We start from the raw sequence: 17,371 nt of genomic DNA on the forward strand, positions 1-17,371 counted from the left end.
ACTGAAAACCCAGTAAAACTTTTCGCTGTCTGGGTTATGAAACTGGAAATCCATCTGGATTCTATCTGGATTTCAGGTTTACAGAGATTATTCCTTTGTCTGCATTATGGATTTCGGATTTCCAGAAACAGATTTCCAGTTCCATAATCCAGACAGCGAAAAGTTATATTGGGTTTTTCGGCATGGCAGAGTGCCGGACAAGCTTGGCGTTGGAACGCAACGCCTTTTTCATAAAAAAGGGCTAACCAAGCCACTTCGCTTGTAGCGCCCTACAATATTTTTTTTTTTCAAATGAGTAGCTTCATAAATAGCACTCTGGTGGCCCCACTCAGTCGTTTCTAGTACAGTCTACACATTTGCTGAGGCAGCATTCCACAAGCAACGTGAACCTAGCCAAAGCCAATCCAGTAGAGCCGCCTAAAACTGCCCTGTCAAACGGGAGTTTCACACTGCTGGGGGTGTGCTTGCCATCTTTCAGTATATTTAACGATTACGCGTATGTTGCACTGTACAGTAAAGTTTGGACAGATCGTGGTTGTAGGCTTTGTAGGTTGGTAACGGGTAACTCCGTTACAAGTCGAACCAAAATGAATGACTGATATCGATTTACGAAGACTAAATACGAGCACTGACAAGATACTACACTATTGGCAAAACCGCGATCTATCCTAACCTCGATATTAAAAAGGCTACCACAAGCTTATCAGCGGGAATTCAGCAGGTTGGCTGTTTGTCAAGCAACCTTGTGCACTGACGTCATACTATAGTCCCGTTTGTACCCAAGGAGGGAAAGACTGGCCAAGCAGGTTACTCCTTCGTACTTCCAGTTCCTTCGCCGTGTTTTGCTGCTATGTTATTAGTAGGGCTGGGCGTCCATTATAAGTATCAAACCGAATAATCGCCACCATTTCATCATTTAATTAATTGATTAATTAGTCTTATTTGTTTCTATGCATAATATGTTTAAAAAATTGTTTCTGTTTAAGGTGTAATAAACAGCGCAATATACAACTTGGATTATGGAGCAATCTCGATGTGTAAATAAGAACAATTCGAAGACACACCAAAATATTTCTTCAGCTGCATGAGGCAAAGAGATTCGTCGATCTTCTCCGGCATGAACGACCTCACTTGTTCGAAATAGTATCTGGACCGTCAAACAGACACTCGAACGGCGTTGAGGTGGCCGGGGCACGTGTGACCTTCTGCGCAGGTCTGGAGTAACAAATCTCGCCCCTACAGATATCTTTATTTTAAAATTTGTCCTAAAGTTGTCCCCTCATACAAGTGTGTTGGTTCACACCTGCGTGGTGAAAGTGCTTAATTTTTACTTCCTTTTGAATCGTCAAATGTTTACCGATTAACCGGTTCAAAAATGTAATCGCAATTAAGGCAACCGATCGATTAACCTACCAATTAATCGATCAACTGCCAATTCTTAGTTATCAGCCGTACTAGCTGAAGATTTCTGTTTCTTATCTTATGCTTTAGCGGCCGTCTTTTCCAAGTGCTTCTCGGCGATCGCGCACGAAATGTATAGACGCTTTACACACGCGTCAAATTACAGCCGCCATTGCTGACCTTCTCTTGTCTTACCGAGATGCCGAGCAACTGAAACGGTAGTTGACGATCCTCTGCAAAGGCAGATGCTTTAGAAAAGGACACAGTTGAATCTAATATGGCCATAACCTGGCCTGCTATGGTAATGATGAAGTGAAATAAACGGAATAAGAGGAAACAGAAACTAAAGGTCAGTTATGGCGGCGTCCATGCACAGCTGCTGTAAAGCGTCTATACTCCCTGTTGCTCGCTCAAACGCGTCGTGGTGCTGGAACTTGCATTCACTGAACCCCTCTATCCTGGGAAAAGCGGCGCCATTCAATGTTGTGCAAATGCTCGAGACACGTGCCGCGCGCCACTTCTGGGAAGAACATGGCGTCTGAAATCTTGCTCAGTGCTGCGCTAGAGCTGCGCTGCTCCGCCATGATCTTCCCAAGGGCTGCACGTGGCACGTACGTGTCTCGTAAATCAACGCACCTTGCGCTACTTTTGAAACAAGAAGAGGCTTTGACATTTACTGGCGGGCATTTATAGTTTCGTTCGTTACTGCTTAGTGCGAGCTCACGATAAGCTTCCACAACGTTCCTCTTTCGTGCGTTGCACACGACCACCTTGCACACGATCAAGATTGTAGTTCTTCTCAGAGGATAAGTGAGGGCTCGTTTTCAGCCTGCGCTTATCGTGGCAAGCTCACTTTTCAGCCGGAAACTTTATGAATGTGCATTAACATTTACTAGAGATGTTTGATATCTACAAAGCAAAGCAGAAAAACAGCCGTAGCATCTTACCCGACTGATCGGAACTGCTCTTGCGACTAGGTCAGTGGTACGTTTCGCGGTACCGAGAAACGAGATTTGCTTCACACACTGGCCATGCAGCTGATCATCAGAGTTGCCATCATGCTCGAGAGAGTAGGTTTGGTTTCGCCGTAGACCCCCGAAACAAACATTTAAGATCCAACATCTACAAAACTAAAGAAGGCATCAATAAAATATTACACCTTGTCATTCAGGGACACAAGTCCTGCACTTGAATAAGTCGTAACCCCAAAATCGACGAAAACCTACCGAAGTTAACCTTTAACAAAGAAACTTGAGATGTTCACAATTTTAGACGACACTCATCGGCTTACTCGAGAACTTCCTCACGTGTATGTTGATGAGAAAGTTTAGGAGACATTGTACGGTTGCCTTTGGCGTAATTTTAGTTGAGTGGTGGTAGTGGGTAATAACGTTGAATGAAGCAAGAAATGGTATGTGTGTTTGTCATGCTCCGGAAGTCATCATTACGAAACGCGCGGGTGCAGAATTTAACCGGCCTTTCAATGGCTTCCAGATAGCTCTTGGCTTTCGAGTAATAAAGCTGATTAGCTAACGGTAAATTCCCGAAAGCTCTTTAAAAAAAAAAAGTGTTGCTGCCATTTTGTTTATAAATATTGTTTCCGCAGCCTACAGTTCCTCACCAAGGCGAACATGGGTAATGGAATCTCCAAATGCCACCTAAATAGAAAGCCTTTGCTGAACTTTCTACGTTACCCAATGAGGGCCAAAGGAGACATGAGTGCTACGCCATCAATTGGCTGGTACTCGCGTTCAGTCAGTAAGAACACAAGCTCCTGCCGAGCGCTGACAAGACGCTCGGATCCAATATGTGACGCGCTCTGGCCTTCATGTGGTGACGCAAAAAAAAAGTATCATTACAGCCTCCTATCTAGCTTCAGGGGCACCCATACAAAAATGGTCTATGGTCGGCTATAGAGAATCCTTTGTATGGCCGGCTATAGAAAGCTGGCCCAATTAGCGATATGCACTCGCCCAGGTGTTTGCAAAAAGGCAGGTAAACAGACAGAGGGGATTGTTTTCAAATCTCCTAAAAGTTTATTACACACAGCTTATTCTGTAGACAAGTACAAACTAAGCAATCAGTAATATGTGAAGAGGTACTACTAAGCTGTTATAGAAATGAGAAGATTGCAAAGCAAACAAGAACCAAGGGTAATTTCTGGGTAGTTTCTAGTCCCCCGGCAGGCGGCAGAATTTTTTTTTTTCCGAAATTCTACTGGCAATCGCCTCGCATTGGCGCTTCAATCAGTTCGTCGACCGACGTTTCATCAGCAGATCGTTTCACTAGTACGCAATGTTTTATAAAAAAAAACTCAAAATAGCTTCTTTTTTTGTAATGAATTTTTGCAGGCTTGTTAAGAAGCAGCGTAAACGGGTGAGCTGGGTCGGTGAGCGCGCGCCTCGGGAATACAGGCGCGACGAAATGCCCCTACAGCGTGCAATCCTCGAACGAGTGTCGACGAAACGTGTTTTCACCAAACGTGTGGATGAAACGTTTTTTTCACAAAACGCAGGAAGAATAAGAAAGTCAGCATTCCACCTGCAGTTGTCATATGATATAAGACAGCTAATGGCGGGCGACTGCCGGTAGAATTTGGGCAAAAATTATTCTCCCGGCTGCCAAGACATATACACTGCCTAATTCTAGAGGTAATCCGGAAGAGTAACCGTAGAAGAACGGTAAATTGTCACCGAGTTGGTTGCAGCGCACGTACGTTGAAAATGTTTGACTTCAAAGATGTAATCTGAGATATATGTCGAGAAATGTCTACCAGGAATTATACTGCGGCAAATTGCTGAGGAGGTCCTTTCCAGGGTTGGGCAGTATCGCGATACAAATGTATCGCGATAGTATTTCAGAAATACATTTCGTATCTGTATTTCCGTAACGCGATACATTTTTACCGCCAGTATCTGTATTCCTGTAACGAAATACATTTGGAATGTTTCTTTGTATCGCGATACAATCAGGTTGAAATGTATTTTGTTACATTTCTTTAGAAATACTCTCCCCCCCCCCCCCCCCCCCAAAAAAAAAAAAAGGTTCGAACGCTTTTTTTTTTTTTTTTTACTTTTGAGGGCATTAGGATCAAAGAGATGCTGGGGCATTGTTACTATGCTGACCAGGGTTCCTTCCGATTCTCCTGACTACTTCTCCATGCGCCCTCTTCTCTCTTCTGAGATGTGTTGCGTAGTCGGGGGCTCGAACCAGGTGGCGTGCCAGGAGTAGAGTCAGAGCATCTTCTTCCGCAGGTCCTTAGGTAGGAATTTCTTGAGTCATTGTTTGCTGGCGTCCAATGCCCGCGGCTAACCATCTCTCTCGCCTTAGCGTACACAGTACACCCAGCCGGCAAAGCTGAGTTACAGTCCGTTGCAGCACGAGCCTGGTGGCGGCTTGGCTTTGGCTTGAAATAGTAGGATGCATAACACAGTGAAGTTCAACACATATTTGACTGCGTCTGCGGCTGCACCAGTAATATTGTACAGCTCAAGGGTACGTCATCAGTCGACGTAAACGTGACCCGCTGTTCTGGTGATCCGAAACCCAAAAAGGACGCCAGACTTGGCCTCGTTGTGCCGACCCAAACTTCGTACACCTGCGACTCGTCTCGAGCGCGCTGTTTATAGGAGCGCTCGCACCTGTGTTGGCAATGTAAGGTCGCAAGCCACGAGGTCTCTGTTTGGATGATGCTAGGCGAAACTTGAGGACTGCTATCCATGCGTCGGTGGCGGAGGGTCGGCAGAAAGGACCTTCACAACAGGGATGCCGCCGTATTGTTTTTCAACCGTAACAGAATATAAGACATCTGTTCCAGGATGCTTCAGGGGGTCCACCATTCTCGACAATTCCAAATTACACTGCCTGCACGATCTTCAACGAGGTAATCTACTACGAAAGTACGCATTATCCTTTCACACAGCAGCGTGCTAAAGTTTCATGTTCAAGGCCACACCTACAGATAAAGAATACCAGTTCATTCCACCGTGACGTCATGTGATCAATGTTGACAGGGGCGTCCTTATTGGACAGGGGCGTGGTGACGTTTTGATGAAATTCAGGGTGACAGAATTTATTTGGAGGCCGAAGTCTTTTCGCATCCCTCCTCAGACAGACAGGATGTCAGGGAAGGGACCGCGGTCAGTCCTTGATGGGACGTTTTCTTGAGCCTACTAAAGACTCCTCGTCGTCCGAAACCACTACCTTCAAGGCAAAGTGCCAAGCCTACGGGAAAGTAATTTTGGGATCAAAAACTCCCACTTCAAGCTTCAGCTTAGTGGGCGTCTCAAACAAATTTGAAAAATGTATTGCAGTATCAGTATTTCTGTATTTGTATTTCTGTCCTCCCGAAAATGTATTCCTGTATTTGTATTTCCAAATACTTTTTGCCTCTACTTAAGATGTATTTCCGATACGTATCGCGATACATTTTTAGAGATATATTTTAGTATCTGTATTTTAGCTTCTGTTTTAATGTATCCCAGTATTTGTATTTCCAAATACATTTTGGAGTATTTCTGCCCAACCCTGGTCCTTTCCTCAAAATACCCAGGAGCTCTACAGGTATATACCGATGACTCCGTTCACTTTGGAACCTGCAGCGCCACCACGGCCTTTGTTATACCAAAGGAGAACATGACATGGAGCGGCCGTTTTCAAGCGGTGGTCGGCAGAGCTTTAGGCCATTGAGAAAGTACTCAACTACATTACCTCGTATACCCCACAAACTGTAGTGCTGGTCACCGATTCAAGAGCGGGCCTTCAGCGCCTAGCTAATCCTGACTCCATGGACAAAACGACGGCCACCATACAACTTACATTAAAGCAGTTACATAATTCTGGTTTCAACTTTGTGTTTCCATGGGTGCCTTCACATGTGGGATTGTTTGGTAATTACGAAGCCAATAAACTAGCAGGAGCGGCACATGGACTGCCGTGCACTATTCCCAGTCGAACAGATCTCAAGGCGACGCGAAAGTTCATCAAGAAGTACATAACTGAACTTGCTCCGACCATATACTACAAACATCAGCCATGCTTCAGAAAGGGTCTCATAAGAAAGAAGAGCATTCTCCTCATAAGAATACGCAGCAGAAGTGCATTTACAAATGCGCTTCTTTTTAAAATATCTGCAACAAAGAGCTCCCAGTGTCCGAACTGCAACGAGGAAGAAAACATTTGCCACGCCCTCTTCAACTGCGAAGAATATAGCGATCCACATCACCGGTTCGTTACCAAGCTCGCCAGAATTGGACTTTGTGATCCAGACGACGAGGACATAATATATTCAAGTGGTTCAGCCCGTCGCCGCCAAATAATTCAACACCTGCTACTGAACTTTCTCGACGAATCCGGTGTCGCCAATCGCCTGTAATATAACTCGACATTAACACTCAACGCGTCCACATCTTTATTTTATTTTTCTCTATTTTCCTTTCCCCTTTCCTTTTTCCCCCTTTCTTTCCTTTCTCTCTACTTTCTTTTAAGGGGGACCAGTAAAGCATTCCCGCTAGAACAACCTCCCCTACTTCTCTCGCGTCACCTCTCTCTCTCTCTCTCTCTCGACACGGGCACTGCAGAACCACCACTCAAACACAAGGAGAAGGAAGGGATCAGTGAAGACTCACCACGATGTAGCACAAGCTGTCATTTGCCTAACCGAGCACTTAACGCATCACAAGAATGTCTTGGGCTTTTTTGAAGAAATTGCTTGTTGCCTACACACGGGTAGGACTTTTAGATCGAGATACCATTTACCATAGAAGCGAAATCCACAGCAGCCCCGCGGGCCGCACTACACGCGAAACTTGGTCCGCAAGCAGGCCTTCCGCGATTGGCAACGGCTAATGCGTCATACGTCAAACCAAGTAATCACACTCCTGCCGTTTCATGCGCACAGAGAGTGGAGTCAATCGATAAAAAGCCTACGGTTTACTGGTCCGGCGAGTGCGCATTTTCTACCACGTTTTCAGCTTAGGGAGGGAGAGAAAAAGAGAGAAGGAGGTGTCGCGTGACTCTAACCGGAAACACGATTGGCCTAAAACACGCATACCGTCCACTCTCCTGTCAATACCGAGTGAAAAGGACAGCTCCATGAAGGCCAGCTTTTGGACATCCAGAGTAGCTGCCCAGCCCAGAAGCAGACTTGTGCTCGTTGCTTGAAAAATGTAAGGGATTAAATTACAAATTACCGAACCAGAAACGTAATGGATTATTGTTACAAATTACTTTCGCGGAAAGTAACAGATTACTTCACTCGTTACGTTACAAATTACTTTCTACTTTTTCCGTACACTTATCCAGAAAACAATGCAAACAATTTTGATATTTTTCAGAAATGTTCTGCAACACGTTTCAGTTCTCAAATGCCCGTATTATGGTAGTCCAGTTAAAAATAGAGTATTGTATTCAAGAGAAAAAGTGTATGTGCACTCCATTCACCTGTAAGCTGACAAGGCACCGAAAGCTGCAACTACACTCGACGGTCCGCGAGACGCGACCATTTAATGGTGACGTGAAGCGGCGTCCTAGCGTTCCATCATGTACAGAGCGCGACACTGTTAGCGCGAACAAGCGACCGCCGGTTTTTCCAGTTTTTTCTCTTTGAAACCAAGGGATGCTATCCAAGTTCTCATTACTACGGAAAGAGTTAATTTCGTACTATAATGTAACCGATAAAATATCGCGCTCGCAGACACTATTTAGAAGTCAAATGCGAAAATGCGCCGATGTCGTGTCCGCGCTAACAGTGTCGCGGTGTGTACACCCCACGGGCGTAAACTAGAGTCTGTATAGCTCCCCACGGCGTCTGCTCGCGTCTGTCGCGGCTATGACGTCACGCCTCTGAAATGCGAGGACCGCTGAGGCGCGCGCGGTGGCGGCGGAGCGCGCGGCGGCGGCGGCTCCAGCGCGCAAGGAGGTTGGAAGTAATAGGAGAGGGCACGTTGCAATATTGGTGAAGCCTAGTCATTAAAAGTTTAAACGATGTTGTGGCCAACGTGATCGTAGATCTCTCTGGCAATTGGTGTGCGTGACATGTCACGTGTGAGATGGATGGTTGATTGCAGAAGGACTCCTTGCAGGCTTGCGCGCTCCGTCCGGTAGGTGTGATCAGATCGAAAGCTAGGCTGTGGTGTATTCTAGTACCACATGGCTAGACAAAGGCTAGCTACGGTCACGTGATCTGGTCACGTTACCCTGGTAAGTGAGGAGAGTAAGGAGGAAAATGAGAAAGAGGCGAGGTGTCAAGGGAGCATGGCTTGTGGAGGCTACGTGGCTGTCGTCATGCCCTCTCCTACCCTTCTATCCTCCTTGCTGGCGCGCCAGCTGTGCGCCGTGTGATGTCACTGCTCCTCGTGCTTGCGCAACACGGAGCACGGCTCATTATGCGAGCCACGCGAAACTGCTCAACCTCGGCCAGTGTAGCTCACGCTACAAAAGACACTTTGCTGTCTATAAACAAAAGCCTCACGAATAGTTTTCTCGAGTCTGACTAGGTGATCCACCGTGATCCATCTGTGAGCACGGACACCGCACTGAAACATATCGAGGGGATTATTTTCCTCTAGAAAAAAATTGCGGTGGCTTAGCTCGGCTATGCCAGGATATACGTAGCCTGAGCTTATGCGCACAAAATGAGAGGCGCTCTCAAGCGGCTCCGGTGCAGCGTCAGACTTGACTACTGCGCAGCGGAGGCGCACAGCTGGGCAACCGGCGGCGCCAGTGCGTCTGCCGCGGCTATGACGTCACTCCTCTGGAATGCGCAGACCGGCGAGGCGGGCGAGGTGGGCGCGGCGGCGGCGGAGCGCGCGGCGGCGGCTTCCCGTACGTGTCTCTCATAATGAGCCGTACTCATTATGCGTGCTCATTCTGCTTAGCGCGCGGCGCCGTGCGCCGTGCTTATTATGCGGAGCTCCGCCGCCGCCGCGATCTCCGCATAATGAGCACGGCTCATTATGAGGGCCACGCGAGACTGCTCAACCTCGGCCAGTGTATCTAACGCTACAATAGACCAATCTTGAGTTTACCATCCGTTCAAATGTTTTCACCGAGGAACTGGTGAGGGCTATGAGTCGGTAACTTGAGGGTAATGATGGATCTTTTCCTTGTTTGAGGAGTGGGATAACCTCGGTTCTTTTCCAAGAATCTGAGAGACACCTTTTCGCCAGATTTGGTTAAAGAAGTTTAAAAGCGCTTGCAGGGTATTGGAATTCAAATGCTTGAGCATACAGTAGTGAATCCGATCTGGTCCTGGGAAGGTACTTTTACTTTTATTTAAAGCTGCCTGTAACTCTCGAAAAGTAAATGGTCTATTATAGGGTTCTCTAGCCCTCCAGAGCAATTTATTCTCTTCTTTTCTATAACACTTTTATGCTTTAAAAATGCAGCCGAGTAATGCGATGAACCCGATACAGACGCAAAGTGCTCTTTTAGAATATTGGCCTGCTGCTCAAAACTAGGCAGTACACCACCTGGCAGAACAAAAAGCGGTATGGAGAAGGCTCGAGAATCCCCATTAATCTTATGCACTTTTTCCCAGACAACTTTTAGACTGGTGTGACTATTAATGGAGGAGGTGTATTTCTTCCATGTCGTCTTTTTGGATTGACGACGAACATATCGAGCCTTCGCTCGAGCCTGTTTGAAGGCTAAAGGCCCATACGCACATTCGCGTTTGAGCGCGGTGTGTTCCGTAGCGGCAAGCGGACGCGTTGCGTTGCGAAGACGGCTTGCGCCAAACTTGTACGCACAGTTGCGTTGACACGCAGTCAACCGCAGTCAAGAGCCAATAAGAACGCGCTATCGTCGCTAGTGGCTCACCAATAGTAAGCGAAATCCAAGGCAACATGGCGGCGCACGGCGACAGCGTCGAAGTGTTCGATCTTGGGACAATCTCGCCGGCTTCCCCGACGTTTTGTCAAGCTTGAACCATTTCAGCCTTGGAAAATACAGTCCCCGTCGCTCCCCAAAACGGAAAAGCAAGCACTGCGAACGGCGAACCGGATACGTCTCGCCGAGTCGTCCGAGTGGGGCGAGCGAACACGTCGCCTCCTCTCCTCTTTCGGCTTCTGATTGGTCGAACGCACCCGAACGCACCGCAACTTTCGGAAAGTTGAGTGCGTCGCGCTACCGAGCGTTGCGGGAAGGCGCGCGTCGCTCCGCAAGCGACCGCGCCAGGCCGCAAGGACTCCGCAACGCACTCAAACGCGTTCAAACGCGAATGTGCGTATGGACCTTAAAGGGGTAGTGAAACGAAATTTTAGCGCCGATCTTGTTGCATAAATATGGGCTAGGGACAGGCACCACCTCGGAAATATAAATATTGCGCTGTAAAACACAGGAGAACTAATTTTAAACATAATTAAACGATTTCAAATTCTCATCTGGTGGATGGGGGGAAGTTCTCGTGACATCACTTGTGCCAAAATAGCAGCGCCGTTCTGCGGCAATACGGCGTGCCGGCAGAATTCGCCTAGGCCTGAACGCGTTTGCAAAGCCTTGGCGGAGAAAGCCAAAGCGTAGTTGGCCACAGTGAGCTCGTTCTCGTTGCGGCTCTTTGCACGACACGGCCCGAGCATGCTTCTGGCACGGCCGGTATTAGTTGCTGCGAGTCGCGAGCTGCAAGCCGACGTTAAAAAGGATATGTTTGAACTACGAGGGTGTCAGCAAGAGCCACGCAAATGCCAAATACCTGTTCACACTCGGAGCGGACACGCGCGTTTGATCGAAGTGCTGGATTCGCTCTGTTAGACCGCGTTTCGGTAAGCGCTTCTGGACCGATCTTTTACGATTGCAACTCGATACTGACATGACACTCTTCAAAGAAAGGTTAGACCGACATCGCGTAGCTCCCACGAACTGCTATAGCTCGACACTGACGTAGCGTCGAGTCAGAATAAAAATGGCATACTAATAACAGAGTGTACATACCGAGTTGCCAAGGTAATCCGTATGGCGTTTATTTGAGCTCTATATCACACAAAACAAGGAGATAGAATCAATGAGAGTCCCTTTTCGACGACAGCGTTCGTCACCGCTGTCTCGGAAAACAAGGAGATCGAGATGACAAGGGGAAAATATTGACCTCTGAAATTTAGTTCAGGGATCAAACTACTCATCCGGTAAGGGTCCCAAGGGTCGCGCGGGCATATTCCATTCAGCAGGCCAGCCGGTCATGGACAGACGGTCTTGGCCAAGGACCGCCGGAGCAACGGTGCGCCGAGTCGATGTTGCTGCTAGGCCTACTATATTCTGCCGAGCTCGCTCGGTCGGCAGAATCGTGGCTGTTGTAGCTCTTCTCGTGTGTTTGTGGATCCTGCGTTCTTGATCGTCGTGGTCTGTTTTAAGTACTCCTTCCTTTTTTCTTGCTGGTTGAAGTCGGGACGCACGAGAAGAGCACGAAGAAAAATAAATGTCCGTTGGTGGCCGATACCAAGTAACTGAGCGACGCTGTCGGCCTTGTTGATTTGATCGTAAAAAGTGCGTAAGACAGCTTCGGAGCTGTCGTAGGATTCTGTCGTACCTGCGCAAAGGTTACGACAATTTCGTTTCGAGAGCACGGGTTTTCTCTCAAATTTGTCGTACGCACTTTTTTCGTCGTGAATTCGCTTTGAGAATCCGGCCTCAGAGCTGGTTTTGTCAGTACTGCCGTGGTTGCCGACTTGCCGTGGTCCCGTGGTGCAGCGTGCGTGCAGCCCTTGCACATCTCAAACGGCCACGTTGTCACAGGTCGTAAATCGTCGACGCGCCACCAAGTGGCAACGCTCGTAACCACAACATTCACGCCGTAGCCTTTCCCGACTGGCACAAGTGACGTCACGAATGCGCCCAATATCCCAAGGCGCATCGCGCTCTCCGATGGCCGATTTTTGAGCGCGCGCCCAATCGGGCCCATTAGGGTGAAAAATATAGCCATCCGTTCAAAATACAAACGCGCGATTATGATTTATGAATATCATTGATCATATTGAACCTATTTCTGACCATAATAGGTGTATTTCAAGTTTCGCTTCAGTATCCCTTTAAAGGGCAACTCCGGTCCATACTTTCGATTTTGGGATTATGGCTGTTTTTAGTGCAGTTAGCGCCCCTGAATTGCAAGGTGTAATTTTTTTCTCGTTATTGTGCGTAGTTTTAAAAATATCGACGTCTCAAAGTTTTGTTTGGGGCGCGGCCGACGAAACCGTAACTAGCCGCTCGAGGTTCCGGCAACACTGGAAATCAGCCGTTATGTGGACGTGACGCCAAGATCGTTCTCCTTCAGCGAGTACGCAGTCCAAGCGGCACCTACCTCTGTTGCGCTAGCCGTCTAAAGATAGAAGGTAAGCTGATTTTTTTTTTTAAATTCTGTATACGCGGTAGTTATCTAGCATATGTAGCAAGAGTTAGTGCGTATACCCAAAAGCTAGCGACTGGAAAACCCGTCAACTCGTTCGGTGGCGTACTCGGCGGCCGCCGCCGCGCGTGCGCTATGCCGTGCCGTACTCGTTGCTTGTATACCCAAAAGCTAGCAACTGGAAAACGAGTGAACTCGTTCGGTGCCGTACTCGGCAGCTGTCGGCGGCGTGCGTGCGGTCTCCCGCACTCGTCGCTAGGCCTAAATTGTCATCGGGGCTCCGTGGATGGAGCGGCGTTGCTCTACGCCGCGCTGCCAGTGACGTACAGTGCTGGCGCTTTCGCGCGGCGGGTCAGTCCCAGATACGAAGCTTTGAGGCTCTCCGGCGCTTTCCGCGACAACCGCACAGACGTGTGTCAAGCTGTAGACGTCTGTTTTTTCGTTATTTTTTCCTCAGGCGCGTAAAGGCCGAATTTGTAAGCTACGACACTAATTCACCACATGAGTTCGTCCAAGTAGTGAATCTTTGTACAAATAAAAAAAAAAACTAGCCGCACTAAAAAAAAAAAGTTCTTTGGGCAGTCATTTTCTTCTCAAAGCTAGCAAAAGTGTTTGTGGGTGATAAAGGAAAACAGAGAACGTTAGCAAGGTGAGAACACTTTCTTTCCCTTCCGCATTCCCACCCCCACCCACAACAATTTTTTTTATTAGAATACATAGGATTTTAAGTTTTCCTTCGTAACTTCTGACTAAGGCAAGTGTTTTTTGTTTTGTTTTTTGCATTTTTAAATATTATATTTACCTCCAGCCGAACTCGGGCAAATTAGGAGTCCTAACTTACAAATCCGAACTTTCTCGATTTCTTTAAAGTCCCTTGTGGTATTCACAAGCGCAATGTTAATTAATACTGCTGCGTAACGGGTTCGAACGATTGGGAGGCGAATGTTTATATCGCATGAGCTTCACGCGCCGGCTGTTCGCTAGTAGTCGTTACGGGCCTGAATACTACGCACGAGATTGCGTAGTAAACAAGCAGTGACGCAAAGCAGAACATTGTTTTCGTTTTCATTACAAACTTCAGTGTTTGGAGCTAGTTAGTGGTTGTACTCTACATGCCCACCATTCCCCATTCAACAGACATTCAATGGAGCGTGAATGCTCAATCTTCAACACTGCACTTAACAATGACTGTTTTATTTATTGATCAGGATACTTTTATCATGTTTACCTTTTCTGTACATGTACGATGGGCAAAGAGCGACGGCACGGCATCCTTTTTAAGCCTCGACGCCTTCGCTGACAAGCCACATGCAACCAACACCTGTAGGTTTCGTTCGTAACTCTCCGGCGAAATATGATCGGAGCAGAGCTTCGATCTGGGGGTCGACGTCCAAGGCTTTCCAAAGTCCACTCGTCGAACATCGTTCACCCACACCTTCTCCAATTTCCGATCCGTTGGAAACTTGTGAAAAAGCACCTCCGGGTTGCGCAGCGGCTTGTTTGAGCAGCCTACAGCGCTTTAAGTTGTACTCGGCATCTTTCGAGGAACAGCTGCGCAGTCTTGGACGCACCGAGTTGCTCGCTAAAACGGGTCTAGAAGTCCTCACAAGCAAATAAACAAGAAGCTATACCGAAGCTACGCGGGCTACAGGTAAAAGCAACGGCTAAACACGCAATTACAAGCCGAAGTAGCGGTAATAGCGGCACAAAGAAGCGCGCGCGACGTCTGCGCCGTGCGCCCGTCCGGAACGGAGGAAAAAAAGAGGACGACGTTGACATCACGGCCCAATGTTGCTTTAGCGATCGGCAACCCGCTGGCCGCCCGCTAAGGAGCAGCGGCTCGCGGCGGGTCGCGTTTTTATTATCGGCATTAGTTGAGAATGCGGAGTCCTACGGACGTGAAATTTTGGCTGGGGTCGTATTTTGTGTCACTAAAGCTATACCAGTAATTTAATTCATTTTGAGTTTTGGCCGGAGTTGCCCTTTAAGGCATTTGGATGCGTCGGGTACCGGCGTAGCACATCCCATGAACAATTTTGTTTTTTCCGAGTCTCGCTGCACTCCTTAGTCCACCAAGGTTTCGGCTTAACAGGAAGGCGTGTAGAAGACTGCGGAATAGCTTTATGAGCTGCCTCAACTATAGAGGCAGGAATTTTCAGGCATCATGCACATCCCAGCCAACTAAGGTTTCAGGGTTAACCTCAGATGAACTTTCAAACATGGCCCAGTCTGCCTGGTCTACTTTCCAGCGTGGCGAACGCGTCATGATAGAGGAAGAAGGAGCAGTGCACTTTAAAATATTGGGGAAATGGGTTAGGATCCACAAGCCATGAAAAGTTAGGAAAAAGTGCGGCAGTCCCAATAGAGAGACCAATGCATGATGAAGAAAAGTGTTGACGGCTAGAAAAGGTAGGGTCACCAGTATTAAAAAGACAAAGTGTTCGCGAGAATAAGGCAGTCTCAATAATTTTCCCTCGGATGTCACGACGTGTGCTCCCCCATAGAGGGTTATGAGAATTAAAATCGCCCATCAAAATGAATGGCTCAGGAAGCTGGTCTAAAAAAGAATTAAAATCTGAGGATTTCAAAGTAAAGGATAGTGGTGAGTGAAAACAGCACACTGTCAGAGCTGTGTGAAGCATGAGCCGCGTACAGCCGCTGCTTCCAGTGAGGTAGACAGCGGAACCTGTACACAGGGCGCTTCTTTCGGGAGTACCACCGCAACTCCTTCAGAAAAACTGACTGAGCACGGACGAACCTTCCGGAATACCTGGTACCGTCTGAGAAAGTTGGTATGACTGTGGTTTAAATGAGTCTCCTGCAAGCAAAGCGCAGGTGGCTTGTGTTCCTCCAACAAAAACTCCACATCATCTAGGTTACTTAGGAGCCCTCGACAGTTCCACTGCATTAGCAGTGAAACCATTATAAAGATATAAAATTACGAACACACGGGTGAAGAGTGAAAGAAGTGTAATCACTTCAGAGGGATCACAGGTTTTTTTAGTTTTTTGTTTGGTCTTCGGATTCTGCCACTCCATCTCCTCCTGGTCAGACCCAGAGGTCGATGGGGAGGTGGACAGAGCTCAGGAGAGCGGGGCAGGAGCCCCGCTCTCCTGAGCTCCGCAAGCAGGCTTGCTTGACGGCTTGAGCTGCAAGAACCTAACCCGCGGCCGCGACCAGAACCTGACGGGAGTGTGGCAGATGTACTTGGAAGGGATTTAACGCCGTCCATATGCTCCGCCTCCTTTTGTGTTGCAGAAGCTGCGTGAGGACCATGCAGCTCCTTGGTTGCTGGCGGTCGCTCCAGGGAGTGAGGCCGGGAGCCTCGCTTTTTCTCCCTGGTAGGAGACCGTGCAGACTGTACAGGCGCAGCAGGCGCTGGCCTGTCTTGGGACGTGGGAGCAGCTGGCAAACCCTCTCCGCAAAGAGAGGGAGCCCGCTGCCCCTGGGTAGGCCTTGGGGTCCTGAGGGCGGCAGCCAGGTCTTCGAGCAAGACCTGGGTTGCCCTCAACTCCATACGTGGCGCAGGACCCCGGCGCGCCACGTCGGCGTACGAGCCTTGTGCAAGAAAGGACCAGCGTTTCTTGGCCTCAAGATAAAATGTTCTCTTTAGCCTTCAAACTTAAGATCTCTTTCTCCTGCTTCCACAGTTGACAAACACGGAAGTACGCTGCATGGGTGCCCTTGCAGTTGGAGCAGCACACAGTGTTTTCACAGATGTCTGCAACATGTTCGTTGCTGCCACACTTGGCGCAGATTTCTTTTCCACGGCAGCTCCTAGACCCATGCCCGAAACGTTGGCACCTGAAACACCTTTGGGGGTTCGGCACATAAGGGCGGACACGGCAGTTCAGGTAGCCTGCTTTCACTGATGCTGGAAGACTATGCCGTTCAAAAGAAAGAATAAGATGTTTTGAGGGTATCTCCTGACCCTCGCGGCGAAGTATAATCCGCTTTACTGCAGTGACACCCGAGTTTTGTAGGCCTTCAAGGATGTCATCCTCGCTTACACCTAGGAGGTCTTCTTCAGAGATGACACCACGTACAGTGTTCAACGTCCTGTGCGGCGTTACCGTGACGGAGGTATCGACGGTACTTTTCATTTTTTGAATGACCTCACTTTGCACTTGTGTGGTGACCTTTACAAGATGGTCCCCAGAATGCAGCTTTTTTGCTTGGTAGGAGGGTCCGATCAAGTGCTCAAGAACTTTTGCAACAATGAACGGAGACAGCTTGGCGACAGGGCGTTGATCGTCTTCAGAATGAACGACAAAAAACTTGACAAAGTGGTCTACTTCTGGTGCTTTGGCAGTGACTTAATCCGGGCAGTGCCGTTTGGATGGCTGCCTGGAACCGGGTTTAGACAGGGAGGGAGCCATAAGAGGCGGAAAGTGTTCAGAATCCGCGGTGCACCGCCCACCACCGAGCCCAACAAGGGGTTAGGTAACGCGCCATAACAAGAAGGGCTTGGCTGGAGACGTTACGCTAACAGTGCTGCCGGGAAACTATAATCAAGTGTGGATCTGGACGAGGGTATCTGTCACCACCCAAGATTAGCCCTTGACGCCAAAGAAGTTAAATAAGAAGGAAGAGGAGAAGTAGAAAGGTATAGAAAGGAGAGGTAGAGAAAGGCGA

Source organism: Ixodes scapularis, unplaced genomic scaffold (genome assembly GCF_016920785.2).
Source record: "Ixodes scapularis isolate PalLabHiFi unplaced genomic scaffold, ASM1692078v2 PGA_scaffold1__304_contigs__length_218370807, whole genome shotgun sequence".
NCBI classification, from domain to species: domain Eukaryota; kingdom Metazoa; phylum Arthropoda; class Arachnida; order Ixodida; family Ixodidae; genus Ixodes; species Ixodes scapularis.